This window comes from Gossypium hirsutum, chromosome A11 (assembly GCF_007990345.1).
Source record: "Gossypium hirsutum isolate 1008001.06 chromosome A11, Gossypium_hirsutum_v2.1, whole genome shotgun sequence".
In the NCBI taxonomy this organism is placed as follows: domain Eukaryota; kingdom Viridiplantae; phylum Streptophyta; class Magnoliopsida; order Malvales; family Malvaceae; genus Gossypium; species Gossypium hirsutum.
The window spans coordinates 77,112,815-77,121,825 of record NC_053434.1 but is presented as its reverse complement, the minus strand read 5'-3'; the positions used below and the strand labels follow the sequence as shown (position 1 = coordinate 77,121,825).

The 9,011-nt window shown below is 35.8% G+C and overlaps 1 non-coding gene across 1 annotated transcript; it reads right to left on the bottom strand.

Moving 5' to 3' along the window:
• Positions 1 to 8,282: 8,282 nt before the first annotated feature.
• Positions 8,283 to 8,389, bottom strand: LOC121210604 (small nucleolar RNA R71). The gene has a single exon (XR_005905718.1). It is a non-coding gene; the product is annotated as a small nucleolar RNA R71 (small nucleolar RNA).
• Between the last annotated feature and the right edge of the window lie 622 nt (positions 8,390 to 9,011).

The following is a 9,011-nucleotide window of genomic DNA, read 5'->3' as shown; positions in this document are numbered from 1 at the left end:
AGGTTCACAGTTGTCTCGTGCGACCTGTGCAACCTTAACAATCAAACAGTAAAAATGGTCCCACAGCCCATATTGTGGGCCCATGTTGGCCCACAAGCCTGTATGGCCCACAAAGCCCATAATGACCTTGGCCGTGTGTATTACATAGCCTAGCCCAATTAATTCCACAAGTCTGTGTAGTTTATCCATGTGGGGCCTACAAGCCCGTAAAGCTTACACTGCCCAACTTGGCACAATATGGCCCAATATGGCCTCGACCCACGAAATCACTCATGATGGCTTCGTCGACCATCCACCCATGTTTAGTCACACGGGCTACCATATGGGTAGCCGCACGCCCGTGTGCTGTTGACTAATCGCACTTTTCAGCTTTGCCGATTTATGATTTCAGAGTTGTGTTTACACACCTAAAATGCACGCTTTAGATGTTAACTCCACCACGACCACTCTAGCACCCTGAAATGTCAAACTAGAGTTTTGATGAAATTAATCATGATCGAAAAGTGACACTCAAATTGACAACACCAACAATCATTTCGAAGCTCACTTACCCTCACACTTCGACAAACCACCTACAAATCAATGCTATAATGACCCCAGTCCACCCAATTCCTTGCTTTCAAAATAAGAACTGACCCTCTAATCAGTCACTTTAATCGATATGCAATTAAATTCGGTGAGGTATATTAACTATAAACATTGTGAAGAAAATCCCTTACCTTCGGTCAATCAATAGAGATCCTAAACACTTGGACCGTTGAAAACCGATCACTAGTTCCTCGATTAGTGCCTGCAATCCAGCCGAAACCCATCTTAACCCATTATTCACAAGCACAGTTACAACCAATCGAATACCAAAACTTACTAAATGCACGAAACTGTGGAGTGTGAATGGAGCAATTGGAAAATTAAAAGAGAATAGACGAAATAACTAACAATTCGACAGAGAGATGTAATGTAAAGAACAACAATAAAAAGGAAAGAAGAAGATGGCATGTTGAGGGGAGCAGTAGAAGAAAAAGAGAATCAAAAAGGGAGGAGGAGGGAATGTTTGCTGCAGGGTAACAAAAGAATGCAACAGGGAACACCTAGCAATATTCAGCACTAAGGATCAAAGAGCAATCGACTGAAAGAAAAGAAAATTTGAGAGGAACAGATGCCCAGCCAAATTTTTGAGAGAAAGAAATCAAATTCAGCACAAACTCTCATCACTCCCCTTAAATGTCTCCTCAATACTCTCGAACTGACCACCACAATCCCCTCAATAGCCGAATTCAAACCCCACTCAAACACTACAGAATTTCGGTCAAACTACAACACCTCCACGACACAAGCAGTAAAATAAAACCCTTCATTACGCATAGCAGGACTCGAACTTCCGCCCTCAGGCAACAGTAACGGGCCACTCATCCTCTAGACCAGTAGGCCCTTTCTGACATATAATACCCACATTTATTTAAAAACCTACTGACTAGTGACAGGGATGTATCCATTTAAAAAAAAAACTTTTGCACAAGCCAAGGCTTGAACCCAAGACTTCTCCGATACTCCCAAAACACTTAACCACTGAGGAAAACACTCATTTGTGTCACTCTCTTGCACAACTAAACATTTATGTGCAACCTCCTAACTGTTCCTGTAACAGTCCAGTTTAGACCCTAATCGAAACAGTGGTTTCGAGACCACAAATCTGAGTTAGAAAAAAATCTAAAAATTATTTTCTGTGTTTATTTTGTGTTAATTTATATCTTTGAATTTTTTTGTGTTTTAATTTTGTCGTTTCAGTGCCCGATTAAATAAAAGGGCTTAATCGCGTAAAATGAAAACTTGATAGTTTAATATGTAAGGGTTGAATTGTTGTTGTCTTTTAAAATGGAGGCATTTAAGTTGCAATTAAACCATAGTTATACATGTTGGACGGTGATGTCCATGATTTAAAATGGTTTTATATTTTATAATGAGGTTATATATGTAAATTTGATATTATGTTACTATATGTTATATTATAACATAAAAAAAAGTCATTTTTTTGTGTTCATACCTTGTTCTTGCCGTAAACAAAAGAAAAGAAAAATAAAACTTAGGTTCGGCCATTCTCAAGCTTGATTTAAGGTAAGTTCCAGCTCGGTTTTTGATAATTTTTACATTTTTGAGATCGTTGATAAGTTATCTACAAACCCCATGCTTGAATTTCTTATTTTGGTGAAGATTTTGAGTTATGCCATTGATGAATATTTGAGTTTTGTGATGTTAGTCGGTGAAATATGAAAGATATGTTTTGGATTGATATGTTTTGTATTGGAATTTTTGATGATTTTGAGTAATTAGGACTAAATTGAAAAAATAATAAATTGAGGGACTAAAATGTGAAATAAATGAAATGTATGGAATTGTATGAACACTAGGAATATTTAGCCTAAGCATGTTGTGTGCAAATTTTGCATGTTTTGTGTTTTGTGCAATTTGGACTAAATTGTAAAAAGTGTAAAATGTCAGGGGTAAAATGGCAATTTTCCCGTTTATGTGTTTTTGGACTAAAGTGAGTGAAAATATGTTGAGTGAGTTTAATTTGAATATTTTTAGATCAAGAACCAAGGAAATTAGATTTGGATAGGGGAAAACTAAAGTTGTCGAGTAGTCATCTTGTTCCATTTTTCATCGTCCGAGGTAAGTTCATAAGTGAATAGATATTTTAGTATTTATATATACGAGTTTATATACTTAAATTGAATTATGTGAATTTATATAAGTGAAAGCTAAATGTATATATGCATAAGAACTAAGTTTACGAGCTCGATTCGATTGAGTTACGACATCCAAAAGCCCCGTACGAACCATAGGAATTATGCTATGTGTTTTCGTGTAAGACCATGTCTGGGATATTGGCAACGATATATGTGTTTTCGTGTAAGACCATGTTTGGGACGTTGGCATCGATACGTTGTTACAAGTAAGACTGTAACACTCTAAACCCGGCCTAGACGTTATGGCCGAATCTGGCGTGTCACATCAAACCATTTTTCAAATTTGATCATTCCGGTGAAAATCCATTACTGAATCTAAAATCTTTTATTATTATTAAACTAAAGTTCTCATCAAAACGTTTATCAATTTGTTTGCCTTTGGTATATTACTTCATTTAAAATCACGGAAGCATTTTGAAAACTTTGTTGTTGGAAGCTCGTGTTCCTTAGAAGAATCATGCCATTTTGAAATCTTGAGTTTTCCTAGACTAGCAGTTTAGTATAAGAAATCACAATCCAAATTAAAACTTAAAACCCACCAAGGCCTTATTACATAAATTAAAAACCAAAAACGAAATCTAATTGCAATTAAAAGAAACAGAAACAGTAGTGTGGTCATCTCCGAGTCCCTCGCAGCTCCAAACCATCTAAGCTTAGGGATTACCTGCACAGCTAGAAACGGGGTGAGTTTACGAAAACTCAGTGTGTAATCCCAATAACAAACAAACAGTGAATAACACAGTATCAGTACAATCTGGACCAAAGCCCTATTCAATCTCGACATATACTGGACCGAAGCCTTTCGTTTAACGGTTACTGGGCCGAAGCCTTTACTGTAAACGGTATGGCCCATAGGCCCATTTCAATGTCACATGTAATACCAATGGATGTATGCAAGCCCATTTGGGGAGACTACTCAATCCACCATCTGCTACTCTCCACCCGTACCAACCAAGCTCTCCATGTGGGGAATAACTCAACCCACCCAACCAAACTCTCCACTAGTAGCATAGCTGCTTTATCATATAACTGGAGGCCTAGCCTCTTTTAATAACTGGGGCAAAGCTCTTTTCGATAAACTGGGGCAAAGCCCTTTTCAGTAAACTAGGGCAAAGCCCTTTTAGCACTTCCTCCATTTTTATAAAACCCAACCCATGCAACATGTCATGTATGCAGAATGTCATGCCCATATTTGAATCAAACAATCACAGTCAAGTCATTCATATCACCAACATATATTTACAATCAAATCCTTCAACCACACAGTCCAAGTCAGTCACTTGCCCACAAGGGCAAAACAGTCATTTAACACCCTAGGGGCAAAATGGTAATTTTACCCCACAAGGGTGTCTCACTAATTCTACCCTACAGGGGTATTTCAGTATTTCTACCCTACAAGGATATTTCGATAATTCTACCCGACAGGGGTATTGCGGTAATTCTACCCTACAGGGGTATTTTGATATTTTACAAATCGAGAGTATTTCAATAATTTCACAAATTAGGGGTATTTTGGTAATTTTACAAGCCAAGGGTATTTTGGTAATTTTATTGATCGAGGGTATTTTGGTAATTTTGTAAACCAAGGGTATTTTAGTAATTTTGTAAATCGAGGGTAAAACGGTAATTCTATAAATCGAGGGTAAAATGGTAATTTTGTAAATCGAGGGTAAAATAATAATTCTATAAATTGAGGGTAAAATGGTAATTCTGTAAATCGAGGGTACTTTGGTAATTTTACAAATTGAGGGTATTTCAGTAATTTGGTAAATTAAAGTATTCTAAACAGGGATAACAATACGAATGGGCCTAAAGCCTATTCTTGGCCCAAATGGGCCCACACGCTCGTGTGGCCCTTTTAGCCCAAATCTAACCACAAATATGAGATTCACCTAGCCTAGTCCAATATTTACTACACAATCAAACAACTTATCCAATTGGGCCCGTAGGCCTATTAGGCCTACATGACCCCTTTCGGCCCATCACAGCCTGAAGTAGCCATCCTACAGCTAGAGTAGGGACAAAATACACACCTAATAGGAGACTAGAGTTAATCCGCGCTCCGAGCACTCTTAGCCGACGCCTAACCCAAACGAGCACGCCATAAAGCGAAAGGGATCAGCCAAAAAAGGTACCCTTACTCTCCTCATGGTTCTCTCTATTTAAAGCCAACTTCGCATCCACTCTTATGTTAGCTTCCCGATGTGGGATCCCTCCAACATCAGGGTTTAAATTCATCATCAACTCTTGCCACCCCCTGTTAGCAAAATAAATGCGTTTTGATTGCCATGAGTTTCGAACCCTGGACCTCCTTGCCAACTCTATGCGCCACCTTCCTGCCTCTTATGTGGCGCTACTTTGCCACCAGACCACAAGGCTTTTTGTGGCACAATTTCTCCAACAATATTCTTAAGGCCTACCTACTACACCCAGGGTTTGATTCACCTTAAACCAGAATTTTTGCTAGAGTCCAAGTTTGAACCCAGGACTTCTCCAACACTTCTTAGCACAATTAACCACTAAAACAAGCCTTCATTAACGAAATTTACATGCACAACAAAATATTATAAGCTGCCTTCAACCACTCCCATGCTCAAGGCCCAAAACTTCTGGGCCCAAATTCAGGGTGTTACAAAGACCACATCTAGGACATCGACATCGTATTTGATTCGTGTAAGACCCTGTCTGGGACAGTGGCATCGATAAGAGATAGCATGTAGGACCACGTCTGGGATGTTGGCATTGTTCGATATATGTGATTATCCAAGTATCCTATTCGATCCCTAATGGTTCAACGGGCAATATCAAGATAAGATCAAATGTGAAATCGAGCTAAAATGTCAGGTATGTGCTAAGTTAAATGACTTAAAAGACAAGGTAAGTATATATTTGATATGAACAATTGAAAAATGCATTATGACAGTGAGAATTATATATGTTTATGAACTTATCTGTATTCAGCCAAGTTAATATAATTACATATCGTTCATGTAATGGTATATGAGTTTTAAGCATGAAAAATGTGTATTTGATTATAGATTACTTAATTTGGTCTAGTTGAGTTAATATTAATGTTCATTTAATGATTTATTTTCTTATGACTTACTAAGCTACAATAGCTTACTGTGTGTGTTCTTGTTTACCTCTGTTTTATAGATTTTGGATTCAAGTTACGAGCTCGGGGATCGTCAGCAAAGTCAATCACACTACCAACTATTTTCGATATTTTTTATAAGTGAATTTTCAAATCTATGGCATGTATAGGCTGGATTATATTTTTGAAATGTTAGGTTTTGGGTTCATGTATAATTTAAGCCATGCGAAAATGGCTTAACTTCTATGCTTGAATTTGGTTATGTTTGATTATGGTTTAAGTTCATTTAGTTATAATGTTATGTGTCATGGATGAAAGATATTTGTGATATGTGTTTTTTACATTAAAAATTGTTGGTAATTTTGGATGTATATGTATTTGGTTGACTAGTCTATGGTATATGCACTAGTGATAATATATGTCAATTTAGTTGTTGAGCTTTGATAAGTAACACAAATAGTCACCAATTATGGTAAGTTTGAAATATGATATGTATTATCTTGTGAATGGTTTAGTAATGGAATATAATGTTGATGATTTAGATATAAATTATATAAATATATATTTTAGTGTGTAATAGTCTTTTTGATTAGGTTTGTAATGAAAATGTATTTGCATATATTATGCTAGGTTGGTTGATAAATTAGGTGCGGTTGATGAATATAAATATTGAGTTATATATATCGAGTTGGTAATGTATTATATTTGTGGATTAAATATAATAATTTAATTTATAATTCGTCTTGTAGGTTTTGCTTGGAATAATGATATGCATGTATTTTCGGCTAATATATGGAAAAATGACCAAATGAATAGTGAAATTTTTATTTTCAATATGAGTGTTATATGATACATATATGTTAATTATGGTTAAAATTGATGTTTAAATAGTGTATAGATTATTCATTAAATGATGAGCACAAATTGGTTGATTTAATAGTAAATTAGTTCATGGTTTAATTTATTTAAATTATATATAGTAGTGTATATGTGTCGAATATGATATGGTTAAATTGATATAATCATGTATACTTCATTATGTTATAGTTAATTACGTATAATATCTATCATGCAAATGTGGTGTACTATGAGTTATATTTTGTGTTTATTTAATAATTCATAGTGGTATGATAAAATATGTATTATTTATATATGGTATTAAAGATATATTTGGCCATATAGTAATGTTTGACTCTTTAAAGCTGTGTATGGATTGGTAATGCTCCGTAACCTTAATCCTGCGATGGATATAGGTTAGGGGTGTTACGGTTCCCATGCTCAAGACCTAATACTTCTAGGCCCAAAATTCGAGGCATTACAGAAACCCTTAGTAAATAAGGATCAGTAAAATGCGTATTTACTAAATAAAGGATTACGAAAGGACCTAATGTGGTTTCCAAACTCATGAAAGATCTTCGAATATTAATAAGCATGCTGATAATAATTTGAGTTTAATATTTATTTTATAATTGTTGCTTATTGTGTTAATTCTAATAAAATCTATTTCAATCATATAGTTTGCATACTTAGGATAAATTGCATTAGGGATCATTGCATTTAGTTTCATATACTTAATTTTTTATCATGTCTCAATTATATTGTTTTTTATTTATCAAATTGTTAATATAATTTTACAAATTAATTGGCTGAGCACAAATATAATCCTTGTGGAGACAATAACTAGATACTTACTTATTACTTGATAACGATTGTGTACACTTGTACAAACCCGAGTGTTACAAGTTTTTGGCACCGTTGCTGGGGATTATCAACTATTGCCTTAGTCATTTTTTGTGAAATTATTTATTTTCAATTTGGTTACTTCTAACATTACAAACTTAATCTTTTCAATTTTGTTATTTTCTTTTTAGGGGTTTATGAGCATAGATTGGATTATCAATTTACTCCTAGTAGACCTTGAAATTGAGTGAACTTTTAGACAGAGATGATGTGAATGAACAACTCAAAGACAAGTTGAGATGGACCTTGGAAATTAGAATCAAGACCAAGGTACTGAAGCCGATCATTTACGAAATTCCATCCTCATTGCCGATGATAGGGATCGATGCATCAAATAATATGCTGTGACGCTTTTCAATGAGTTAAATCCAGAAATTAGAAGGCCAGATATTGAGGCAACCCAATTCAAATTGAAACCAGTGATGTTTCAAATGCTGATGTTTCAAATGCTACAAATGGTGGGCCAATTTAGTGGTATGCCCACAGAAGATCCACATCTCCAGCTTTGATTGTTTATGGAGGTGAGTGATTCATTCAAGATAGCCGGTGTGACTGAAGACGCACTGAGGTTGAATTTGTTTCCATACTCGTTGAGAGATCGAGCACAAGCATGGCTCAATTCATTACCACCAAGTTCCATATCTACATGGCAAGAATTAGTAGAGAGATTTTTGGTAAAGTATTTCCTGCCTAGCAAGAACGCTAAGTTGAGGAATGAGATCACAACTTTCCAACAATTGGATGACGAGTCACTGTATGAGGCTTGGGAGCAATTCAAGGAGTTACTTCGTAAGTGTCCTCATTATGGGATTCCTCATTGTATCTAGTTGGAGACATTCTATAATGGTCTCAATGCACATACAAGATTGATGGTAGATGCTTTTGCGAATGGTGCAATTTTGTCTAAGTCTTATAATGCGGCTTATGAGATCATCAAGAGGATTGCAAGTAATAACTATCAATGGCCAACAAATCGAACAGCTTCAGGAAGACGTATAGCCGGAGTTCATGAAGTTGATGCTCTCACTTCATTGCCAGCTCAGGTATCATCTATTTTCTCTATGTTAAAGCAGTTTATCGCTAATAGTGCTAATAATTTTGCAGCTTAGCCACCAAGTCCATTTGAAGTAGTTTCCTGTGTGTACTGTGACAAAGGTCATTCTTTCGAGAATTGCCCATTGAATCCAAAGTTAGTGTACTATGTGGGGAACCAGCATCAAAATAAGATTGGACAATGACCCCAATCCAACTTCTATAATCTTTCATGGTGTAATCATCCTAACTTTTCTTAGAGCAATCAAGGAAATGGACCAAACAACAACTTTATGCAGCATAGACCCAGCCAATCTCAAAGGTTTAATTAGCAAGCTCCAAAACCACCTTAAGATAAGGCATCAAATAGTCTGGAGAACTTGTTGAAAGCGTACATGGAA